Genomic DNA, 27,951 nt, shown 5'->3' with positions numbered 1-27,951 from the left:
TAATAATGATGAAGTTAGGTTCCATTAAAATTATGCCTGTTAGTGAAAACAAAATAGCTGTCTGTCTGAAATACTTTAATAGCTGTCTGTCTTTTGCATCAGTACTGCATATAATTACTTGTCACAAAAAGAGACAGATTGCTGTTTTCTTCAGAAAAACAACCGACAGCTTTCACTGCATAATTTTGTTAAAAGGAAAACCTAACACCAGCTAAAGGAAAGATGCTCGCTATCATCTTATCATCTATTTTATTAACATTTGACTAGATATTTGTTTCTTGTCATTGTATGTTGTGTAAACTATATATATATACCTTACAGGTGTCACAGTGGCTGGTAACAAGGGTTTGGTTTGTGTGCTGCTGTTGTTTTGTGTGTCTCTTAAATTTCCTTTGGCTTATTTCTTTAAGGCTAGAAGGATTCTATTGACATTAAGTGAAATGCTATCTTTTCTTCTGGCATTAGGTACAGCGAGCTGCCATAGCAACAGAAACCACGCGATCACAGTAACATGGCATGACAAGGGCACTTGTGAGCCTAGAGAGCGGCACTATTGTGTTGAACTAGAGGGAAATAAACTATTAATAGATGCTTTAGGGGATTTGAAAGTCAGGGATTTCACAAAGGAAATTACTGTATCTTGTGAAAAAATCTTGGCTTTTAACTCAAGTATTTGCACATCTTTATCATGCATCATATGAACATTTTCAATTGCCAAATATTTTAGATCTGTTTATTTGGGACTTTATTTGAACTCTACCAATCTTGTGATCATATTTCTGAGAGCGCACATCTTTGAAATGCTTTTCCAGTCCAAACATTTGTAGGGTTAAATCCCCCACTACAAGAACACTATGGAATATTTATATACTGTACTGTATATGGTAATGATAAAACCATATTACTAATGTTTAGGTTTATCTGATTTGGGCAATGTTGTTTTTTATATTACAAAAGTTTTGACAAGGGCTTATGACCTTTGGCATTGTGAAGAGGGAGTATGGTTACAGGAGCTGTGGCACTGTATAATAATTGCTTGCAAAAGCATTTTAACCTTTTAAACACGATTAACAGGTAAACAATACATTCACAGTTTGGAAAGCAGTGGAATCCAAATTGTAAAAAAGGGTTTTCCAATTCCTATATTTCTATATATTGGGTTTACTGAACCACATAAGTTGTTTTAATTATTTTATCATGTACTAACAACAACCTAGCTTGTATGATCATTGGCAAATCCGAGAGATAATTCTTGAATTTGTAAAGTATATTTTAAGTTAAAAGGCATAAATCTCCTAAATATATTGAATAAAAATGTAAAATCACATCTATTGTTGCAAGTGTTGCAGCCACAAAAAGCACAGGGAGACACAAGCCTGGACAGGCTGTCAGTCCATCGCAAGAGGCGCATGCATGATGTCTCAACAATTTAGAGACATCAATTAACCCAGTATGCCATTCTGTGGGAGGTGAGAGGACACATGGGGAAAACCCAGGACATACAAATTCCACATAGAAAGTGTGGCAGTAAGTAAGTGAACCCAGGATTCAAGAGCTTTGATAACATTAAGTGTTAAACTGCCCAACTGTCCCAAATTATATTTAGTTATATATTTTCATATATGTGTGAAAATGTATGACACATTGCAATATTATTGAATTATAAGCTAATTAACCTACTGTACCAGTATGTTTGTGAACTGTGGGAGGAAACTGGAGCACCCAGAGGAAACCCACCAGAACACTGGGAGAACAAACTCTCCACAGATAACACAACAGGTCTGGAATTGAACCCAAGGCCCCAGAGATGCGAAGCAGCAATGCTAACCACTGTGTGCAAAATAATTCTGTGACATTTTTCACTTTAACCTTCACAGAAGTCCCAGACGCCCCCATCTGTATAAGGTTTCAGAAAGGTAACAGCACCCTCAAGTAAAACTTGCATTGTGATAAATAACATATTTTTAAACATTTTACAAACTAATAGCACATGCATGTGTTCTCCAATATCCTCTAAATCCAGCCATTAAATTTGTTTTTGCAGCAGTGAAACTGATTTTTAAAACTAATGTATTAATTACAAAGGACTGACCAGAATAATGCAATAAAACAATGATAGTGATGCAACACTGAGATTAAACATATTTACTCAGCTACAGTATCTAAATCATTGTATCTGAAATTTATCATGCTGTACACACTGCACTCTGAGAATCACATGTGTAGTCCTGTGTTGGCATTTATATGGTGACAGCTAGGACATGGCCTGTCTCCTTAGTGAGCCGGCTTTCTGGTTTCTTTGGTATAGTCGACTGACCGTTGAACTAGAATATTTCATTCTAAACTAAATTTCTTTTACAAACATGCTGCCTTAAATCATGTCAATAGTGACCAGGCAATCTTTCTTATGCAAGTGGGACATGGTAGTATGTTTCACTGTTTTTGTGTAAATTAACATCTTGCATTAAGAATGGCTGTTCATATAGATTTTTATTCAACTAAGTTTGGCAATGTTAACTTCACTCAAATAAAGAACACTGGTCTATGAAACCAGAGTATTTTGTTATCCCAAAGAACAATACTATTCAAACAATCAACCCATCTGTCTTCTCACTATTTAAAATCTAAATAACCTTATGCATGTGCCTGGTGATTTATTAATAAAAAAAACAAGTCTGTTTCTTTTTATTTGCATCAGTATATGTGATTGGAAGGCAGCATTGTGGGTCTTAATGCCATTCTTTGAATAAATGGAAATTCTTAGCCCAAGCATACAGTGCATCCATTAGGATAAGCATAATGAGCAGGCACAGGGGAAGGCAATTAACATTTAAAAGGAGGGACCATCTAATTTGTTATGGGGATGATGCCTTGGGTCTTTAGTGAGATGTGCAAATATTTAACAAGGTCTTGACTAAAATGGATGGATTGAAATAAAGATGGCAACACCTCCTTCCCAGTAGAAGTACCTACTGTTGTATATAGAGTACCATACATTTGCGTGTGACTGGATTACAATTATATTTTGTTTTTCACTGTTTAATTACAACTATGACACTGGAATACGGAACAATTTACGTAGTAAATCACTTTGTAATTTGCTAATCATCTTGATCAGTTCCAAATTGATTTATCCAAATCCAAATATTAAATCCAAAACAATGCATAAAATCAATAAAATACAGACAATATACAGTATAATAAAAATGCTTTACTTTATTAGATTATATTCCTTTAACCTCATAATCATAATCATTGTATTTATTAACTGTTTAATGACATTTATCTATTCAACACAAAGCATGAGCTCAGAGCAGTTATTTCCATCAACATGTCAACATAACCTTACACCACCATGGGCAGAAACTGTACATGAAACTTAAGAAAGACTGCACATTGTACTTTGCACATACTGTAGAACCCATCTAGACCTGTTAACACCTGGTATCTAAGATTACCAGATGATTGATTCACTGTCCAATAAAAAGATTACATTACTCATAACTTTACAATATTTGAACAGTGCCCGAGAGAGACAGTATTAGAGGTTGGAGATATTGGAGCAGAAAGTGATATACAGTAGGCACCTTTCAAGCCTGTGGCTGCATATATCACAATGGACACACTAATGTGAAGAAAACATCAAGGCAAGTCAGCAATCGGTGATGACGCTCCTCGAAGTAATCAATCGTCGTCAATCTTCAGCTCCACATACTATATTGGAGTCTGCATTCCAGTCTAACAGAAAATAGGCAGCTCTGAGCCTATATGCAATTATTTTTCATCATTTTGGCACCTTTCAAGGCCCATTTCCATTTGTAAAAGGTCTTCTTAATTCCTTAATTCCTTCATTCTTAAGTCAAATGGCCACTTCTCATTTGCAATCTTTCTTTCATACATGATTATCACCATTTTCCTGTTCGTGAAATTATATTGATCACTGACAGCATACCTGACCAAGAGGAGCATCACAGGCCCACAGCCAGAAGCAGGGCCCTGATGCTCACCCTCCCTTTACAAATTCCAGTCATCTAGTACATGAATCCCTCTGTTCACTGTTGCCATTATTGTTTATAGTGAATCATGTAATTAAACTGTAGAATACAAATTAACAAATGAAGAGTACACAAGAAAGTTTTGGTTAGGATTTATATAGAGTGCATTATAAATTCAGTCATTAAAACCTGCCAGGCAAAGACAATAGCTTGCCCCCTGAGAGATTATTCCATGGATAGCAAAAGGAGCATTAATGGTGAAGGCAGAATAATGCAGGGAAGCGTTTTCAATGAAAGACATAACTCTTACTTTAAAGGAACAAGAGTGACGTCTGAAGAAGGCTCCACAGCCAAAACATTGTATTTCTTTTCTTTACAGCATGGAGTAAACCTCTGTTTGGTCCTGTGCAGCCTACTCACACTGACACAAATACCTGCTTAAACTTTTACTTCTATTTTATCTACTATCTGGAACTCAACTGGCACATGCAACCTGAGAATTGTCTTTCTAACGAACCCCTGCTTGCAATTCTTTAAGAAAATTGGTATTCAATTGTGATATTGGAGGTACAGTAGCAGTGGAATAAGAGTAAAATTACAAGCACAGTGCATACCTAAATTAGTTTTATTATATTTTATATTTTGTTATTTTATGAACATCAACAGTTTACCCAAAGCCTCCACTAGTTGTTAATATATCTTTGTTTGACTGAGAAAAAAGCTTATAATTTTGCTTTTGTAACTTTAAATCACATTGATCAGAATGTTCAAAAACCCAATTACAGCAACTGAATAAACTACACAAGAGCAGCCCATATAAAATCCAGGAGTAGCCAATATATGACTTTTACCAATCAGGTCTAATTGACTCTTTGTAAAGAAAACTTTGTCATTAACTTATTTGTTATTCTCTACACATGTATAATATCAAAAAGGCTAACTTCTGTAGTATTAAATACAAATCTGTAAGATTATGCATGTCAATTTTTAAATCTTAAAAACTGGGTGAATCCCAGTCAAAGATCACTATAGAAGTGTTTCTGCATAAAAGAGGAAAAATTTAAATAAAAGACTCACACACTGCATTGGAAGATGTGTAAAACTTTTAACTTTTGTACATCAGTGTTTAAGTCTCACTTTAAATGCAGGTACAAAGATAAATGTTCGTATCAATGTATGTACTGAATATATTGAATACTGACATTTTGGAATATGACCAAAACCAAACTACTGAAACTACTAAAGTACTTCTAAACCTGTGCAGCTGCCCCTTGGTCACTCTGCAGGGTGTCCCAGCCTCTGCTTTCTGTGGCCAGGGGACTGATCCTCAGACAAGTGGGTTAACACATACTGTATAACTCTGCCTAAAAACCTCATAGACATTCTCAAACATACAGAATTCTTGGGTGTTGTTATTCCTTGTGAAATTACTTTCTTGACACACATTGATGTGCATTTTCAGTTCAATTTTTAAACAATACAATTTGGTACTAGTGGATCTATTGTTCCCCCAGCCTTTTCTATTTCCACAATACATTCTTTTACTCTGTCCAATAGTAACCAATATAAAATCTGGCTTTCCAGAGTATCACTAGTAGAGTAAAGCAGAATTTAGTAACAGATAAGTATTATGTTTTCATTGCCAGCATGGTGAATCAGACATTCATCATTTTCAATGATGATGATGTCACTGTAAATTGCAAATATGCCCCATATTATGGTATTCTGCTCTGAGAAACATTTACTATAGTTTCCAAAAACTTTCAAAGTTCAATTGCATATTCAATTGCAGCCTTAATCCACTTGGTAGTTATCAGTTAGCAGTTAACTGATCCAAGAATGTCATCCATTTCTTTAAAGAAGCCAAGCCAAGCCAAGCCAAGCCAAGTAACATGATTGACTTTAACAGTGCCTTTGAGGATGCAGAAAAAGGATGTTGACTTAAATTGGGGACCCATATATCCTTTCCTGTGCAACACAAATACTGTAGGTTTGGTTCTTTTAGTTTGTAATGTGGGGCATTCATTTAAATCCCAGATCTGCTTGATTTCTCTCGACTGATTACAGAGCAGGAATTTACTTTTTAATGACAAGGTGACCGAAATTTACACAATATTCTAAATGAAGTCTTACTAGTGCGTTTACAAATGATTTATTTTTATTATATCATTCTATTTGCCATTTTTATTGCTTCCCCACAATGTCTAGAAAATGTAACTGACTTTCTTAAAACTGATATCTCAGGCATTATCATATGCAACTTCTTCAAGCTCAGCATTTTTTATCTGAAGTTTGTGTTTTTGCCCAGTTTTGAATTTTATCTAAATCTTTTTGAGTTACATTTTCTGCTTTTACGGTGATTGCTTATCATCATATTTTGGTATCATCTGCAAACTTGACTAATTTACTAACTATATCAGAATATAGATCATTGATATAATTTACAAAGAGCAGTGGTCCTTGTACAGCTTCTTGTGGTACTGCACTTATGACAACAAAATCTGTGCATTTCTCTGAATTCTAACAATATGTAACAAGTAATCTTATGACAAGTAATCTTTTATGAAAAATTTTATCAGAAGCTTTTTTTTATAAAATTGGAACTGTATAAGAAAATATATTCCATAGTAGGTGCCTTTTCTCACATCAGTTTTATTGAAAATAATATGCAAAATTCACAAACAGAAGGATAGTAATGGATTTATGTTTCTTTCTCATTCCAGTTAAAGGTATTTTTATTTTTTTAAACAGTAGTATTTAATGTAAATGCTGTGACTGATTTAAAATATACTGTAGATCTTCTATTTGTTTGCTGTATTTTTGTTTACCAATCTTTAGCTTATCTGTCCCATGGAAAACATTCAGTTACAATAACTGCTGCTAAAAGAAGGCAGGGAAGGAGGCTGATGTTAACAGACCTCCCACCGCTGCCACCCCAATAATACCTTTATACATTTTCCCCAACCAGTAACAGATTCAGCTGATGTTGAGAGGACAAAAAGATCAAGGATAAAACAGGCTTCAGAGAAGTAATATTTCCTCAGAGCCTGTAATATAATAGCTGGGATCTGGCGGTGATAGATTTCACTTTGAGGCTGTGTAAAGATTTCCACACTATCAGAATTCCATCTGTAAGCGTAAACAATGCCAGGATGGGCTAGCATCTAGTTTATTTGTTTCACGTTTGTTCTCCATTCCCAGTGGGTAATAGTTTGCTGGGAAGTGTCATTGACTAAAACAGACAAACATTTAAGCAGAGAGGTGCCTGGACTGTAAAACAGTCTCTGAAGCCTCTGCTATTGATTTCTTGTCGGGGGAACACAAACAGAGGAACAGGAGAGAGTGCCATCTTTATCTCTCCTTTCTATCACTAATGTGACTGATAGGCAAAGCTACAGAAGACCCTTGGCTTCCATTTTGTCCTTTACATGCATGGTCAGCTATAAAACCTGCACTATTGTCTTGATCAGGAAGCCTCAGTCATATGACATACTTACATTGATGAAATGGCTCTGATAATATCTGGCCACCCAAACTGCAAAATCAAACAAAAGGTAGCTCAAAAGAACACATTTAAAAAGGTCAAACAGAAAAAAGCTAGATTTAGATCATGAAAGTTAACTAATGAAAGGTCAGCTGAAATAATTGCTTTATTCTTTATTTAAGACTATAACAAATCTTTGAACCTTTCAGATACATGTATATTTATTTTTGTTGACTAGCTTGCTTCCAAACATCACTTTATTAAATCAGTCATTCTAATTACTTTAACCCTAATTCCTAATAATCATACTTAAAATGAGCATTAAGTTAATTGAAACTTAAATGTGATTCAACAAGAACTGTCTCTGCCACTCAACTTCACTTACATTATTTTTCCAGAATTTAAGAAGATATGTACATACGAGAGTTATATTGTAAAGCAAGTTGCACGAAGGACTGATTTAAATGTAATTGCTTGAATACTGTTGCCACAGACCAAGCCTTTTAACTCATCTGTTACTTGAAAGCAAGAGTTTGTTGTCAGTCAACTTACATGGCAAAATAAATGCTACTGTACAGTATATAAATCTTGGAATTTTGTTCTTCATCAATAAAAAAGTTTTTAAAAATATTACCCACTAAACAAGTATATTTTAAATATACTTTTTTGCTGGATGCTGGTCAAATGTTTGAATGCTGTATATAGCCAGACATTTTCTCACCACTTCCAATTCAGGGTCACAGGGATCCTGAGCCTATCGCAATGGGCGCAAGGCAGGGTACACTCTGGATGGGACGTCAGTTCATTACAAATGCCAAAAAAGGAAAAGGTAACTCAGCAGAAACAGAATCAAATGCTATTAAATTAAATCATTGTCTCCGAAGGCAGCTGCTTAGAATGCCACAGTCCCATGAAGGTGTTTAAATCGCAGTCTCCAGAACTTCAGCACTTCGGGTGGTTACAAAACTAAATAACATGTAAACTACAATCCAGAGGTTTTGTAGAAGTATACTAATGTAAAGTCGTTTCTCTAACAAATTGCCCCAAGAAAGTGTGTATATATATCTTTATTTCTTTATATCAAATTACATTTGATAAATTAGCAGTATTTTGATCTTTTCAGCAGGGTACGTAATATACCTAATATAGCTTATAATAAATTATATATTATATTTAGTCTCATGGAATTGCAGCTGTTTTGAAAATTATTTTAGCCATACATCACCTTTTGTAATTAAGATAATATAAATCCTACCCTGTATTTCAATTAAATCTTGATTTGTGAAAATTCAAGTCTATTCACTCTAATGTCTAAAGTCTATGTTTAATGCCATATAAAATGACTATACATAGATTTCAGCTGTAAATTAGTGTCTGAATTGCTGGGGGACATAAATTGCACCATTAGGATTGTAAAAAGGTTTCCTGACCTATTAGAAAAGGTATCATACAAAGTCATATACAAATTGTACTTTGTTTATCACCAGATAGCCATGGTCACAATTGAAATGAAATAATTATGAGTAGTTCAATTTAAAGACAGCTAACTATTGATGGATTAAAATACAGTAACATACAGTATACTGACTTCACATGAATCAGGAATGTCTCTTGAATAACAGAATGACATGTTTATAATGTATACAAGGTACACGTGGCTGTTGTTCAGCTCTAGTCCTGGATTCAGTTACAGATGGGGGTAACTTTCTGTGTGGAGTTTGTATGTTCTCCCCAGGTTTGCTTAGGGTCTCTGCAGGTGCTCCAGTTTCCTCTCACCTCCCTCACATATGCTGTGTTCAGCTGGCTATTCTGTTTGCAGTGGGGACCTTGCAGTCTGGCTCCACATGCTTACTCTCAGCACGATTGGGCTTTTAAAAAATGGGTGGATGATGTACAAAGGTGTACCAGTAAAACCTGCTTTTCAAAATATGTTTTTGATGAGCTGGCTCTTTAGTGAATTATTCATAAATAAAAGTCAGTTATGATGTGATTCCTAAACTGTTCTTCTGTGGGTAATTTATCCCAACAATTACCAAGATTAAGATAACATGAGTTTAAAATGTACATGTTTGAAAAGCCTGTGATTTCTCACATCAGGCTTCTCCTTTCCCAAAAGAACATTGTAAAATGTGTTTTTTTTTTGACTGATAAATTACACTGTAAGGAAAGGAATTGAGGGGAAGTGGTACATTTGATTTTTTTAGCACAAAAAAGAATTGGGTTAACTTGTCACCACACAAGCTGTTGTATGATGATTAAATCCAAGTGAAATTAAACTGTGTCTACAATGTTTCATGAATTATTCATGAAGATTTTAATTGATCCACAGCTTTTTAACTGTGGGAACCCAACTGTAGAATTCTCCAAACCATGCATACTCTCATTTCAAATTAAGAGTTTAAAATATTTCGACCAAGCCTGTATAATAGACACAACAAACTCAAACAAGTACATGTATAAACGAAACGTTCGTAAAGTATGAATAAAACTAAAAGAAAATAAGAATGGTTACCCATGTGAGGAGACCTTTTGGCCCATCTGGCAAGCTTGGCAGTTAGTGTCCTATTGATACAAGAATCTCATTCAGCTGTTTCTTGAAACAAACCATACAGTCTACCACCACCTTTTGCATAAAGAAGGGGCTCCTTTTCTCAATTTTAAAGACACTTCCACATAGTTTAAGGATTTTAATCCTTCTTTCTTAGTGAAAACCTGACTGAAACGCTCATTTACTACATCATCCATTTCCTTTTAATTGCTGAAGCACTTGAATTATATTTCATTCTTCAAAATTCTTGTGCTGGTGCAATCCCGAAAGAAACCTTTGATTATTTATTTTAGGCTCCATTGAAATATTCCTTTCAAACTTTCTTTTGACCTTTTTAACTTGTGTGTGCATTTTATTATACAGGTTATTCTTGTTTTCTTTAACCAAATGCTGTTGTTTTTTACTTTATAAAGTACTTTCCCTTACACATAAAGTCTTTTCCCTTATATTTTTCATAACTGATTTGTTTAACTGTTTTTTTTAGGTTTTGCTTTACTCACTCTCGGGATAAAAACAAAACTCATCTATACCATTAGAAAAATTGGGCTCTATGACATAGAGTTCCCTACTTGCTGTATGTAATACATTCTCTGCCAGCTTGTGGTAAGAGACACATGACAGGCCTCCGCCTTGTCGGTACTGAGTTATTTTCAGCTGTATTCATCCTGATCAGAAGGAATATCAAACTATTTCCCATGAGCTGCTAGAGAGGGCACCATTACAGCAAGGTTATGTTTCTTAATACTCTGTGTATTGACTAATGTCCATCAGGAGTCTCATTGGTCTCCTGGACTGTGCTAGCAGTAGAAAGACACCACTGGAAAGTGAAATTTTTGCAAGCAGGTGAACAGTTAGGTCAAGCATACTTGTGCAATTGTAATGTACAGTGTTGAGGGAAGCACACATAAAACAATCACAGGAATATACAGCACACAATACTGGGTACTAGGTCATATCAGCTTTCACTATGGCAATATAGTGGCAAGCAAAAACTAAAGATTTTACTCTAAGCTGGCTGAAACATTGAAGCCCTTAATCATTATGTAAAATGTAGGTTAGATAATTTGAAGGAAACTGTCACAGTGGCACAGTCCAGGATCAACCCCCTATGGAGAACTTTCAATATTAGGTGCAGTAAGGTTCTCTTTGCTTTAAGGATCTGTGATTGGTAAGGTTTTAGAAAACAGTTTTGTTGTAGTTATGTCCATGGGAAATGCTAAAGCGGGGAAACCTTAAAAAAATGTCCGGTATCATGAAAATCACGAGGAACCACTAAAAGATGTTTTCTCTATTATATTCTTTCTGTACAGATAAATAAAAACTTCAAACTACAAATCTGAAATATATGCTTGATAAATTAATCTGATTATCCAGGGACACCATCAGTGGCCAAGATCTCAGACTTTACAGAGGTTCATGTGACAACAACCACTATCTGGTTTTATTGAATTATTGACATGTGTGTACCTTCGTAAGCGTTCAACTGCTCCAGGGCAATTACATTAAAATATCTAATTAAAAACACTAATTAAAATGGTTGGGCTAATTGATTTTAATATTACATTTTATCTTGCTTTAAAAGATCAATGTGTTTACTAGATGTTGATAGCACTTTCCAAGAAAGATTAAGATGACATACCTAGAGTTCAAAGTAATCCATAATAATATACTTCTTCTGAACAAAAACAATATAATTAAGAATCACAAATTTCTCAGAACTTTCAATACATTTCTGCCTGGGCCAGTTCATTTTGCCAACATGAATAGATGACAATGAAATAATAGAAAAAAATGCATAATGAGTAATAAAAATTGTATTATAGTAATATATATATTACAATATTACAGTAACAAATGTTGAGTACACGCATCCCATATCAGAAAGATTTCCAGTGAGGGATACAGCTGCCGGACCTGGGAGCTGGGATGCAAGGTGGGATGTCAACCGCAGGGCACACAGCCGGGGAGGTTCGTAGACATCATTAAACCCAGGGTGAATAACTCATTGGAAAGGGCCATTTCGTCCTGGAAATAAGAGGGTGTGCATAAAGTTCTAATAACTTAATGTGAGTGAAATTTCTAAACGACTTTGAAGAACAAAGCACAGCAAGAAATCTGTGCTTTGCTCAGAGAACTGTTAAAAACTCCACTTTTGATGTTAAAGTAACTGCTGATGTTTAAAACAATTACACTGGAACTGTTACCAATTTAACTCACATAATGTAATGCAAGCATCTTTTTTTACCTCTTTATTTGGCTGACACTTTTATAGATAGCACTGTACCTTGCTCAAGGGTACAACAGCAGTGTGTCACGCGAGATCTGAACCCAAACTTTTCCGTTACGAGCCACTGCTCCACACTGCTGCCCATCTATACGACATTTCCACAGTGCACCTGTGCTCAAAATCTCTACTCTGGCACTTTTTTGAAAGAGTTTTATTTCTTCCCTCACCCAGAGAAATATACAGTTAATAAAAAAAAAACACTTGCTCTAACCATCATACTATTGTGCTGTCTTTAAGCTTCACGTCATTAAATTACAGTACAAAATATGAACAGTATTTACAATGTTATGCTGCATTATATTATCTGACCTTTTACATTAAATCAAACTATAGATTTCTCAAGTTAATATAGTGCAGCTACAAATAATGTTTTATTAATATCTAGTAAATGAAAATATCCTTCTTTTTTAACCAATTAAATGATATCAAAATAAGATTGATTTCCAAAGATGTGCAGTATAAAATAAGATCCTAAGGAGGAATGTCATGTTGTTTTTATACCTCTGAAGTGCACAGGTGAAGAGAAAAAGGTTAGGAAATGGAAAATACCAACAAAGTTTTCAGGTCCAGAAAGATGAGGAGGAGGATTTTCATTATTGACAATAAAAACAACAGCATTAGAAATAATCACAGTGCTTTTGTAACGTCTTCTTCTTGTTTTTCTGCATGTTTGCACAATACAGTTTGGTTACATTTCAAGTAGAAGGATTTAGTTTAATCATAATATTCATGAGACTCTGCGACAGTGTTGAGTGACCTTGACTTCAATGTGCCAACCAGAGTGAGCGAATATCACAGGGCATACACATGTATATCTGGTGCAAAGAGATCAGCGTCACTGGCTGCAGAAATGGGGAGAAGCCTCATCTTGATATTGTGTGAGCTTGTGGATATTCTCACTGACCTGGCTTCAAGCCAGGCATTTTCTATTTTCAAAGTTGCAGAACAATCCACAGCTATTTTTAAATCTGTTAATTTACAAAAATGAAAATAACTTAACTTAAATTAACTAGCTGGATTACAGAAAAAAGCCCTCTTACTTTCAGCATTATTTCAACCATGAAATGTTAAGTTTTACCTAAAGTTTACTGTATTTGTGAGGATAGGGTGATAGCACAGGAGAATCACATCTTTTCACATTATCAAAATAAAATAAAAATCTAAGGGAAACGTAACAAATTATTTAGTCATTAAGTTATTCATTTAAAATGACTTCCAGACTTTCTTAAAAGGGATTATACATCTTTTATACAACACTGCTGGCATGACCACATAAAAACTCTTCAAAGACAACCTTATAAGCAACACATTCATACAGTTTTAAATACATGAAATGAGATTGCAATTCAATAAATATCGAAGCATGTATTGACATAAAAGTAGCTCAGTGTCATTGCTACCACACAGCTCTTCGATTCTGTGTTCCATGCTGGTCTGGGACATGTTATCTGTGGAGTTTACATGTTCTCTCCATTTTCACTGGGACTTTCTCCATGCACTGTGGTTTCTCCTCAGCTCCTACAAAACTCTGCCAAGGCTAACTGGAGTATTTCACATTCCTGGTGGAAGTGTGCATGTCTGCTCTGGAATGGCTTGGCCTGTCCAAGTAGTCCTGCCTTGTACCACGGCTCCATATTCCCATGCTCTTTCTTGAAATTAGCAGTTTTTTTATATGGACAGATCAATGATAGTGACATGAGCACTTTAACAGCAATGGCTTATATTACTATTTTCTCATTTGTGATTGGTATTCCTAACAAAAATTAGTGAATTGACAGCACACTTGCCTGATTAACTTTATCAAGAATATGAAGACATAACTAATTTAGTAAATGATAGGCAGCTTTAGTATTGGTACATTTTAGGCTACTTTTTATGGAGATGTTGGCTACCACAGATTTTTATTGGATTGTTTAAGCCATGGAAATCATTCCTACAGTAGCTCTAAAATATTGTATTCAAAACAGACAATTTGCTGTTGGGAGCCAGGATGCCTGTGCTTCCTGCTGTGAATACTGGTCTTTAAATTACTTTCCCAGTGAGAAAAAGGGCATGTCTTACATACCACAATATATACTGTTCTCAACAACACAGAAGCAAATGAAGCAAGATAAATTGGATCTCCATGATTAAAGAATTAAGTTTAAATATGTAGTTAATAAAAAGTACTTAAATTCTTTCAAAGTCATGCCCACTATTACTTTTGGAAAAATAACAGTTTACAATTTAAAATCCATTAAACAGAAATACTCTATAATCATGTACAAGACATGATTCAATGCTGTTTTTCATCTGTTTCATCTGTTCATCTGTTTTTTCTCACTAAAGAGATTTGAAAATGACAAGTTCATATGCTCATTTCTGAAACAAGATCCTACCATATACTTTATGAAGTAACATCTCCGCATTCCTTATAAGTTCTACCTTCTACCTGATGAGCAAATAGACTGTACAGTCTTTCAGGTTTGCCTTTCTGCAGTGTAAGTACCTCCTCTCAAAGACAGTTAACAATGAACTTGCATTATTTATGAGGGGTACCTTTAATATTGTGTTTGTAATTTTTTTTTTAAATCTCCATAAAATATTGATATGGCCTTCAGTGAGCTGTGCTCACAGACAAACAGCTATCTAGACAGAAGCATTATTCAAGGAGCTTACAATCAATGAGACTATTAATTAATTGTATGTTAATATTTGTATCCTGATATGTAGGGTTTATTAGGGATAGCATTAATGTAATACTTTACTCATCAAATCAGATTCAAGACTGCAGAATTAACCCTTGAACTGCCCAGATGGTTTTAAAAGATCATTTCTTTACTTAGTCACAAGTGGAAGCTGTCTGATGTTTGTAACCCAGAGAAGATAAGTGGATAATTAAATCAGACCAGCAACTCCTGGTACACACAGTAAGGCAATTAAAAATAGCCCAGGGTATCACTAAGAAATACTTAAAATTAAGTTTGCAGGTGTGTGACAATAATCTTAATCAACATCTGCATAACATACTCAGTTTAGATCTAATAGGATGTTTAGTCTTAAAACAGTAACTTTCCAGAAGATCTGAACACCAGTTTAAAAACACTTTCCATTACTTTTTTTGCAATAATATACTGCATATTACACACAATAAATATTATCCTTTACAGGACAGCTACATATCAGACTGAAATAAACATCTGCCAAAGGGTAACAGCATACCCCAAAATATTATTGCACCATTGGAAAGGTTTTCAAGAAGAGAAGGGACTGAAAATTAATGAAGCATTGCTCAACTCGTTCACTGTGTTAGACGTATACTGTATGTGGTATTCATATATTGTCTATTCAAGACCAAACACCTAACTAAAAAGGTTATGAGTACACATCATCCATCCTAGCCTTATGTTATCATAAAACTTATTTAAGCAGTTACAGTTCTATAAACCTTGCCTTGAAGTAATATTTCAAGTAACTGACTTTTGTATGTAAGCACAGTGTACATAGTTCTAGATTGGTTTGACTGCCAGGTTGGTGGACTGATCTCAGAGCAGTTTTTATCACCAGAGTTTTCATAGTGTGTTATGTGGTTTATCCACACCAGCATCTGTCAGTTGTGGAAGTAGATACCCTGGCTTCCTTCAGGAGACAGCTGGATGAGATTACTGGATCAATGAGCTAGGTACTAGGTCGGCCAAATGGCCCCTTTCATTTGTAATTTATGCTCTAATACTCACTTCTTGACAAAAAAGGCCTTACTATTGAACGAATGTATTAAAAGAAAGCTCTAGAGCTTATGTTTAACTTACAGTTAGCATAATTAAAATTATATATTTGTGGTAGATCAGGGTCCTCCTTTGGAAACATTTGTTTAAAGAAATTCCATGGGTCTGTAAAAGAGGTGGACTTGTACATTAATTGTGAGGCCTCCTGCTGTCCTTTATAATGTTTTTAATTGCTGTGCTGATATCACTGTCCTTACCGGTTGAATGCATGACAATGAAGTTTATTTTTATCTTGCCTCTAGTAATGGTGCTTGCATACTGTATAAGCAACTAAACATAAAAGGACATTTAGCATGTGTTGCCTAATCCTACATGGATTTTAATTTTAGGAAAATTTAATAATCCTGTTAACTACCAACAGCGTTCTTTTTCCACAGAATTCTCTACTCTGCTCAATATACTAAGTATCAAAGAAGATGTATTATTAATAACTGCATCAGTTTCACCACGTTATCACGAAAATTACTTATGTCAGTGCATTTGTTACAAAAATGTCTTCATTGTAGTAGATGCACTGAAATTCTATTGAACAGACATGACATAGGTGAATTCATCGTGCTGATTCACATTTGTCAGCAACAGCATATCTACTGCAAAACTCACAAGCTGCTACAATCTACTGTGTAGCCACCACTAGAAGCAGTATGAGCTCTATGACAAATTGTGACGTATACTTTGTTTCAGATTGCTGACTTGTGGGATTCTTTCCCATTCCTTTCATACAGCCTGGACAAGCATGGACCTGTTCACTGGTTTCTATATCCAAGATGGTAAACATTGTTCCAGGTTCATCTGTCAACTGTTGAGAAGCTGCTCATGTCTGGCAAAATAGGCTGCTATAGCATAACTGTCACATTCTTATCTCATATGGAAGCCATTGTTACATAAATAGCACTAGAGCACGCATTGCCTTATTGTCGGGTCAGCATGAACCTACAGGATTGACAGAAAGTGAGGTCCCAGGACTTGAATCACATACAACCATGCAGTCAGGTTGCTATCAATCACTACCAGTGGAGGTCTGTAGTAACTATACACGCCTGCTGAGCCATTGATCTTGGAGAAGTGCCCCTCGTTGTGCTCCCAGATTGAACCTCTTATTGATGGACTGCGTTTGGCTGTGGTATACAGGCTAGAAATTGCTAGGTGAGAACTCTTTGTCCAGCTTGCAACATACCAGTCATACAAAGAAATAGCTTTCTTGACATGTGTCAATCGTCTCTTGTTATGTTCTTTTTGATTTACACTAGGGCCAACTTTCTGCAGGTTAAATCACTTCATCATGTAAACCCAATTAATTTAATCATCAATGAGGTGACTCAGTGCTTTTCTACAGTCTAGTATATCACATTCAGTTATGAATGATCTATTAATCAAAATAACACCAAAACATTTAACCAACATCCACATAGTTTATTTTTCTAAAAACATCCATAAAAAGAATGCATTCTTAGCATGAGAATAATCAGATTTATAATGAATAATTTTTACACAACGTCTTACCACTTGTGGTTTGCCAGGTATTGACCTTGAACTCATGACTCCATTTGTCTGGTGGTTCCAGTATGCACTTAAAATGTAAAAATGCTATTACAGTTCTGAAAATCATGTGTATTCAGATTGGTTTTCCCAATCCCTTTTAAGGGCTCCAGTCACTGGCCTTAAGCCAAATAGTATTGACTTCATTTATAATTCCACCCTTGGAGGAAAGATTTCTAGCTCCATAAAAAACTAAGAAGTCTCATGTATACATTATTCCCCTTGGTCTGCAAAATTCCCTCAATGAATGCAGGCAGATAAATTCTGGCCTATTTTTTAATTTACTTGCCTTCAAACACCACAACAATCTTAAAGTAATGCACAGACTGCCGCTACATCAGCTTTCTTGGGAGAAGCTAATAGAAAATGTTCCTACAGCCCTTTGTATATCACTCATTATCTCCTACACAGAGTTTGGAAAACCACTCATAGAATAATGCAATTGATTTTTAAAAAGTTTTTTACTCTTAAATTGATACGGTCAGAAGTCAAATTTTATATCACAATTCTATTTCTGAGGTCGGATTATCTACTTTTAAGTTAAGTGCATCACATCTGGAGTTTCATGCAGTCTCTTCTGAGTAGAATTTCTCTAAAACTCCACCACATTTCTTGGATCCTATCCCCACTGTCTTCCTTTGTTTATATTTTCTAAACTCTATCTTTAAAAACTTAAATTATTTCCTCACCTTGTAATTATTACTGCATTAAAATAGCAGAACTTAGACTCCAGCCTAGTAATTATTGGATAATATCTAAACATGGATCTATACTCTGTTGTAACAATTTAGTAACAATATCATTTATCTGCAAATAAGCTATATAAACCATTTCAGTCTGGGATTAATGCTTAGTACTGAACTAGCACTTGTTAAACTTACTGATTATTTACTGCTGACTGTTTACTCTGTATTTTTCATTATTTTATGTTATTGGATCACAGTAGATTTTTGAAGATGTCATTCATACCATTCTTGCTGAATAGATGAGAGTGGATTGCTGGTATTATTGGTATTACTTCATCAAGATTTAAATATGAGACTGATATGGTTTTTTCAAACTAGGCTTTGTTCATCCTCAACAATATCTGTCACATCTGGCTTTCCACAGGGCTCGTTCTTATTAGTATTTATATTTTTGCCACTGGTTAAATTCTTCACAGGTAAAGTATCAGTTTTCATTTCTATCCTGATGAAACCCAAGTTTTTGATGGCACAAAGCTGGACACTAATCAAACACTGTTTGCCTTATCACACTACTTAACTGTATTTATATTTTTGCCACTGGATAAATTCTTCACAGGTAAAGTATCAGTTTTCATTTCTATCCTGATGAAACCCAAGTTTTTGATGGCACAAAGCTGGACACTAATCAAACACTGTTTGCCTTATCACACTACTTAACTGTTAAAAAATGGATTCAGAGCTGTGTTTGGTACAATATGAATAGAATTCACCTGCTTGGATCTTAATTCAAACTAAGATAATTGAATATATTTAATATATATTATAATTATATTTTAGATTTTTTGCACTGGCTGTCTGTGAATTTCAGAAAATTCTAAATAAATTCAAAATGCTTCTTACTGTACCATACTTGTCTTGATGGTGTGGCTCCTGACAATACCAGAAAACCATTATCTTCCTATTCCCATATACACATTATTTACACTCTTTGGATACTATCAGTTCCCAGGACTACACACTGAGATTGGGAAACACTAAAAGACCTGCCTGATCTCTCAGGTCAGCCAGCACTTTCTAATTATCTCTTAAAACAGTTTTACACACAGCTTTTAATTGTGTGTCTCTTACTACAGTGTTTATTCATATGTATTTATTTATTCATATACTCATACAGTATGTTATCAGATATACAGTTCTACAGACACTTTTTTTTCTTTCTAAACAACATTTTTGATTATTCTGTCTGATTAATGCTTCAAGTGCACAATTTAAATCAACATAATCATTACAGTACATTTAAACAGACCAATGTATCTACTATTTTCTGCACAACAAACAAAGAGTTCTACATTTCAGTGTGGTAGATTGAAAAGGACTGTGGTACATAATATAATAAAGATTTTATTTTTGAGTAGACCAGTAAAAATACGCAAACGTTTAAGATTCATAGTTATGTGCACTGTATTACTCATCCACAGAGTGAAATTTATTTCTTTTTCTGAAAGGCTCATAGTCCATTTGGAAACACATTTGATTTACACTGGTTGCCCTATTCTTTCTCACTAACTTGCTAAACTAATCTGATAACGTTTCTCTGGGGTTAAGGTCAGGTCACTGAGGAGACCAGCGCATCAGTTTTAAAACCTTTTGTCATTCCTTTTCATTTCTGGTCTGTCTGTGTGTTTAGGATGAAAAAACAAACCCATCATTCACAGATAACTTTTGTGAGGGTACCGTTTAATAGTGAAAAATACAATTTCCTCTTGTTTGTAATTTTTGTTATGTTCTAATAATATTGTTCATTTCAAGTTTGTGAATCATAAAACAACCATTAACATTCATATCACTACCTTTACATTCTAATGATACAGGAGAAATATTTTATCTTACAAGAGCTGCAGCCAATAAACATTATATACAGTAATATGAGCAAAAATGTATAGATTACAAAAATAAGATGCAGTTATGTTCTTGTTTGAAGACTCCCATTTAATATTAAATAACCTGCAAATGTTTGATAAAATAAATCTCTGTTTATCAATTCAATGTAGGGTTGATTTCCCCAGTGCGCGCCTTTAAATAATGTCACTGCTTCAAGTCACGCAGTGGAATAATCAGTTCCTCTTTAAACAGGGCTGGCAGGGTGATTTATTCCTACTTTCATGCCTAGATTGGGGTTCTCATGTATTTAACGGATTGTGTCCCGTGGAGAAAATGATGCATAGAGGAGGGGGGAGAAGGAGGAGAAATATACAGTTCAGCAGCTCAATCCTAATTAATTTTAATATTTGACAAATCAAATATACTTAGCTAGAAGCCCTGACTGTGTGAAATCAAAGATTTATGACATATTAATAATAGCTTTTTTGGTTTAGAATAAAAATGCCCTTGTGTGTGTTAATTTTGGCTCCATGTCAATACACCACATCAGTGCAAAAGCAAGGCTGCCCCATTATTCTTTAGATATAGTATAGAGACTGCACTGCAGATAGCCTGAAGTTTAGCTACTGCAGTGATAGAACAGTAAGTGCATACTGTACCTACCCTGTACAAGAGTGCCTTTAGAACAGTCTGATCTAGGGATAAACACTGCATGAAATTAACCAAAACATCTGGGTAGGCTTGAAAAAAAGTCAGTGGCGGTGTTATTATTACAGCAACAAAAATACATGCTCTCTTTTTGGATTCCAATGTAGAATCTAACATTCTCTCCTCATACATCAGTCTTCTTCTGTCTTCATACTAGCTTGTAAAGTTCACAAAAACAGGAATCATCTACAAGTGAAAATCTAATTCTGCTGCATTACCCAATGTCAATAATTAATAAATGCCAGTAATACAGAGTTCTGGTTGTTCCTTCCAGATAAAAATGATTGCTGCAGACCTAGAGGGAAGATGCAGTTAGTGTGTATTGTTAACTGCACTGAAGCTGGATAAGAGATTTCATATAACTTTCAGTGCAGATTATATCACAGCAAGCAAGAATTAGAATGCATATCACTGCGAATTTCATTATCTTGGAGGTTTAAGCCATTTCCTTTCATGTGTTGTAGAGAGCACAAATGAACTCCTTGGTTTATGTATGTCTAACTTAAGATTGTAGAGACGTCAGTCCCAAAGGATATTATACAAGAGCTAGATGATCAGGTGCACTGACTTCATCTTGTGATATAAAAGTACTGTATGTGCTAATATAGAGACTTGCGTTTCTTTTTTCAGGGCACTTTTTCATGAATGGTGTTGAGGTCAGTGTTCTCTTTGAAAACTGGTCTTGAAAAAGCAAAAATGATAAAGCCACATTATTCTGTTTTAAAACCAAAGTATATTAGAAATTTGACTCCATTATCCGAGATGTGAAATTGTATGACATAAAAATAAACCCCAAACTAAATAATACAGCCAAATTAACGCTATTAGAATTTTAGAAACAACAATTAAAAGTACATTTTTGGATGAAAATCTCCCTTTAAAAAAATCCTGTTATGGTAAATGGAAAACTGTTAATATTTAATCTACACTATACAAGGGATGAAAAGTGTCACAAATCAATCTTTGCTTCCTGTTAACTTGTAGTCAAAAAGAGGTTTTGTAAAAGAGGATTGCTGACACCCAATTTGGCAGTTAAGCCAAATTTATATGTAATGCATTTCTACTGTTATTTCTTAGAATATTTGTCCCACTTATATATTGCTTACAACTGCATTTGTAAACAGAACACTCTAGAGCATGGTATTCTAATAAAAAGTATCTGAAGTTTAAAGTGTGTCTAAGCCACAAGATCAGCATTCATGAAGACAGAACTGTGATGCACAGTGATATATTTACATTGTGCCAGGATGGAAATGTATCATAAATATGCATGCACCTCAGGTGTAAATGGAAAGCTGCAAAGCACCATCCAAAAAGCTTCACAAACAGTTTATGCCACAAATCCCATTAATAAACACTGGCACTCTTAGCCCTTGAACTGAAGAAGCAAAAACGCTGTGATGATTATCGGTGAGAGCAAGAAGGCACTCAAATGGAAACCTATGACCCAAACAGTAATTTGAGGTCTGCATGTGTACAGTATAGAGAGAAAGAAGAAAAGCAAACACTTAGAAAATGTACAGACAAGGGCAGGACACCGCAGATAAAGCTGTATGAAGAGAGAGTGCCGTTACCTGTCTGTCCACTAGAATCCCATTACTGGCAAGGTCATTTCATGCTGTTTTTAACTTAAAACATTATCATTCACTGTAATTGATGTTTTCAGTAAATTGTTAATTGTCTAGACAGTGGGTTTAAGAAATGAATGAGTTATTAGGTTGTGAATTAAAAATAGAACTTCATTACTAGATTTCAATATCTCGCGGTCCTAAAATTGTATTTGAACCACTAAATGGTAATGTTATATATTTTAAGAATTGTGAGATGCTATAATGTTACTGCTTTGGCTAATACAATGCTTTAAATGCCATTTATCTGTGTACTCTGAGAAGACTTTTAGAGGTGCTAATAAAACCTATAATAGCTATAACAAACTATCACTTTTTAATTTAGACCATGCCTGAATCACATATGATGATTTATGAAACCTAAAAGCCACTGAGGTGCTCTTATTAGATATGTATACCAGCCTAATCGAAAACAGACTTCCAGCAGTGGATTACTTAAATAATCTCAGTCCAATGTAATAACCATTGATTGTTCAAAACTGGTGTAAAATAGGCTAAATATAATAAATCCTCTTTACTTTACTATATCATTCCTATATCCATCCATCCATTGCTAGTAATGTTCACGGCAACTTGGAACCTAATCATTCCACTTCACTTAAACCTTAATAAGTAATCCTTTACTTCACACATTCATTACCGAACAATGACAGAAATATCTGACTCTGTGAAGCTGGTTCTTGCAATTTACTTTTACTTTATTCATCTGTATAAATCCCTGTGTAAGTGTTACAGAGCTATTTTCAAACTGTTTGGCATGTTTGGCACACCAATGAAAAAAAACTGTATGGAGGTGCTCAAGAAATAATTTTCGTAGGAAGCTACAGAATGTTAACAATAAGAATTACTTGGTGTTGCAAAAGTGTGAGGTATCAAAATGTAGCCCTTAGGTTACTAACGTCTGCTTCCATTAACAGTGCACTTGCTTTTTATAAATAAGACATTATTACTTCATTCTAGATTGATCTTTAGAAAAAAAGGAAGATAGTCATCATTCATAACATCACACACTCCCACCCCAATCTTCAATGAAATTTAAACCAAATTTAAATTGTATTAAAAACCATTTTAGGCAAAAATGACTAAATCGACACATTTAATTAATTGCAATGAATTCTCATGCCTTGATGTCATATAATATGTTTTTTAACACAATAAAAGTTATTCAATTGCAAAGTTTAGTGCTACAGTTAGGCAGGACGACGCAGCACAGTTGCCTGGGCTGCAGGGGCCCCTGAAGATACAGTAAGTTACATCTTATCTACAGATTCACCAGGGGCAAAGGAACTTCATGCATGGCAATCCTTTAAGGGGTAATTGGAAAGAAATTGCATTAAAGTTTAGAAAAGAAATGCAGAAAAACAGCAATAGAACAAATTCAAATTGCTTATTTTTAGTAAGCACATCACTGAATCCATAATTTACATTCGCACTTTGGAAGAGAAAAAATACTCTTGATTGATTGCTTCAGTGCTGGAAAGGATAGCAAGGTAAAATGAAGTAATTTGAGACAAGTCTGAAAGTTTTACTTGAAAATTGTACTTTATTCTGTCAGAATACGTGAAAGCATGTCATAAATTTAAAACATTTTCCATATCACAACAACAGCAACAGTTCAGTCCACTGAAATATCTGTTTGGAATTTTGAGGAATAAACCAGAAATGGAGGAAACATTCAGGAAAAATCCAAAGACTTTGATCTGCTATTTGAGTTTACAGAAATCACTCGGACGTCATCTGTACTATAGTTACAAATAATAGCTCACAACCAGAGCTGTGAACTTGTCTAAATCCTGGATATTAAATTTCACCTTAGGAGCAACCTGGACCCTCACAACTGAAGAAGGCTCTACGGCCAAAACGTTGTGTTTTCTTTCCTCTTTTTTCAGCATGGAATAAACCTATTACTTGTTCCTTTAACAATTATAAAAGATTATCAAGTTCTATGTTGGGACTTGGAAGAGCAATACAATACACTAATTGAAATAATGGATGTTCTTATTTATCACAAGCAGACTTACAAGTCCCACAAGGCTCTGTGTTTGGAACTATACTGTTTTCTCTATACTTGCTTTCACCAGGGAAAATCATCAGAAAACACATTGTTCACTTCCACTGTCATGCTGATGACATGCAGCTATATATGTACAGTATTTGTGTAGAAATCTTATGACTTTCCAGCCATAAGTCATCTATCCTCTTTCATTGCTGACACTAAAATTGGATAACGTGTAACTTTCTCATTTTAAATTCACATAAAATGGAAATGTTACTATTAGGAAGAAAGACCCTGGAGTATTATTTTAAAAATAGACGGATATAGTCTTAGCCCCAGTGCCTCAATACAGAACTTGGGCGTGCTCTTTGACCAAGTATTCCTGCTTGATTCAAAAGTAAAAACATGTCTAGGGCATCTTTTTTCTTTCTTAGAAATATTTTCAAGATAAAGCCTTGTATGTCCGCACAGAGCAGAAAAACTGATACATGTTGATTTTGTAACATCTAGATTAGACTATTGTAATACAGTACATGCTGTCCAGTATACTTAACTTCGCCATATTTGACTTCAGCTTCTTCATAATGCTGCTGTACATCATATATCTTATATATTTGTATACATCATATACAAATTAAAGAGGAAAGTAGTAAAGAGATACTGTAGTATGCTGAAAACTGTGCACAAGAACTCCTTCCTTGAGATTGAATGAAGACAATGGCATTGTCTCAGCTTGTTGTATAACACACAACAATTACAATCTGAATACAGATCCCTGTGGTGCTCCACTAGTTACATCAACCCAATCTCAGCATTCACCCCTATCTGTACTCTCTGGTTTCTATTATTAAACAGTTCTCTATCCAAACTAAGGCATGTTCCTAAATCCCTTCCTGTCTCTTTTAAGGGAATTATTTTTTTATGAAGAACTTTATTAAACGCCTTCTGAACATCATAGGCCATATCATATGCTCTGGGTGTTGTTTTTGTTGTTGATTGTTCAAAGAACTACCTTTTCTAAATCCATGCTGAGTGTTCACTAGCATATTATTTCCTAGTAGATATGGTGGCATATACATATAATAGCATGGAATAGAGATATGAGGTGTTTGCTAATACTATAAAACTTCTTTATATTATATACAGTATAATATAAATACTTTGCTATACATTAAACAGTATGTAGTCTTCCACATATGAGCCTCTTATGTATATATCATATCAGTTATTAAGAATTTCTCAGAATATATTTACACTTTTAACAATAAAATGAATCATTACATTCTATAACACAGATTCCTATTATGATGTCGGATAACTTAACAATTTATAGGATTTAGAGTGTACAGCTGTAAGGGAATAATGCGCAGATTCTGAAATGAATCATACCTGTCATCATTGACACCAAATGTGGTTGTGAGCTCTCATATGACTGTAAAGTCTGTTTTATGCAAGGAAAATTTTCCAACAACCAACATATCATTGAACGTGAGGCTTTGATCTGAGGCCTGTTCTTTCTTTGAATTCCTACGAGCTCTATGTTCTTCAGTGATCTCCAAACTTTTCTATATCATTATGTAGAAAATTTTAACACTCAAGTTGAAAATCAAAATGAAGCAATAACCTGAAGAAGTCTGCACCTACTTTCATCATTTAATACTTATACTTCTCCTAAGTATCTTCCTCCTACAGTATGTTTCACTGAGATACCTGTACCAAATGTCTTAGGTATTTAGGCCAAGCCTGTACAGTACCTGTTGAAACCATCACAAATGGTTTCAGCATAACAGAAAAGGTTTATCTCCTTAGCAAATTTAGCAATACGCTTGTGATGAACCCACCCTTGGTCCACCTTTGCTGTCATCTCTTGAATACTTGGCACACCAGATCTTCTGGGGATCTCAATGTCTGCAATATTGTCCTACTAACACATTTTTACATTGTTTAAGGCACCCTAGTGAAAATGATTGGGTTTTCAGAGGCGACATGTGTAGATATTGTGGGTTTAAAAAAATTTACAATATACTGTACTACATATTTTGTCTTTTGTTAAACCTTATATTTTGTTCCTAATTTCTTGACAGTTTAATTTGGTTATACAGCAATTTGTAACTAAGTTCACACATGTAATGCTAAAATAGTATCTCTATTTGTTTAACTTCAAACACATTTTCATCAAAGAGCATTTAACTGCCATCCATTTATTTATTTTGGGTTTTGCAGGGCCAGAAAATGTTTCTCAGATAGTGTTGCCTAAGGTAAGATTTTGTGTTCAAAACCAGTACACATGAAGAAGTTGAAAAGGAGGCTAACTTGCATCTAAGCTATCCTGGCTTGTTGTCTGAGAAGATTAACCTTTACACATCTCTGTCTCCATTATTGCATTTCCGCTTAGAAGTGTGCATGTGGCAACCAGCAGCAGCACAAGAACCTTTCCTGAGGGCACCTCCTGCCTTGTCTAATTTTCAGGACTACAGCCTACAGGATGAGAGAGATTGAAATGACTGCAGCTAATGCATTATTTCTAATATACAATAAAAATCTAAAACTGGACCATGGAAGCCAAGAATATAAAGTAATGAAAATTTAGGATAAAGATGCATTTTTCTGGGCTATTATACATTTTCCTTGGAATATTTTTATCTTTTTCACTTATAACTTTGAGCTTTTGAACATTTTTTAATTCCATTTTTCTTTACAATTATGCTGGAAAATTATAACAGTTAAGAGTTTTGAATTAATTATCCATTTATTAAATGTCATACTACGCAGTAGTACAATTCAAAAGTATTTTACTAATATAAAATCAGATAATGTATTAGAATACTGATTAAGAATTGCAATTTTCTGATGCTAGTGAAAGTTATGTTTTTATTCAGAGACTGAGATGTTCAAAGAATTTTGGACAGTCCTTAAAATAATTTATCAGGATATTATGAAGTTGTTGGAAGTATATTCGGGATCTTAAGCATTAGTTCCTAAGATTTCCACATTCTATTTGCTATTGCAGGAACTTTAAATTATAATTATAATTGCTTACACTTATAAAGCGCTTTTCTGGACACTCCACTCAAAGCACTTTACAGGTAATTCCCTCACCACCACCAATGTGCAGCATCCACCTGGATGATGCAACGGTAGCCATAGTGCGCCAGAACGCTCACCACACACTAGCTATCAGTGGGGAGGAGAGCAGAGTAATGAAGCCAATTCATAGATGGGGATTATTAGGAGGCCATGATTGGTAAGGGCCAATGGGAAATTTGGCCAGGACACCGGGGTTACACCCCTACTCTTTTCGAGAGACACCCTGGGATTTTTAATGACCACAGAGAGAGTCAGGACCTCAGTTTTACGTCTCATCCGGAGGATGGCGCCTGTTTACAGTATAGTGTCCCCGTCACTATACTTGGGCATTAGGACCCACATGGACTG

This window comes from Atractosteus spatula, chromosome 13, assembly GCF_055471065.1.
Source record: "Atractosteus spatula isolate fAtrSpa1 chromosome 13, fAtrSpa1.hap1, whole genome shotgun sequence".
Taxonomy (NCBI): domain Eukaryota; kingdom Metazoa; phylum Chordata; class Actinopteri; order Semionotiformes; family Lepisosteidae; genus Atractosteus; species Atractosteus spatula.
This window is presented reverse-complemented; position numbering follows the sequence as displayed.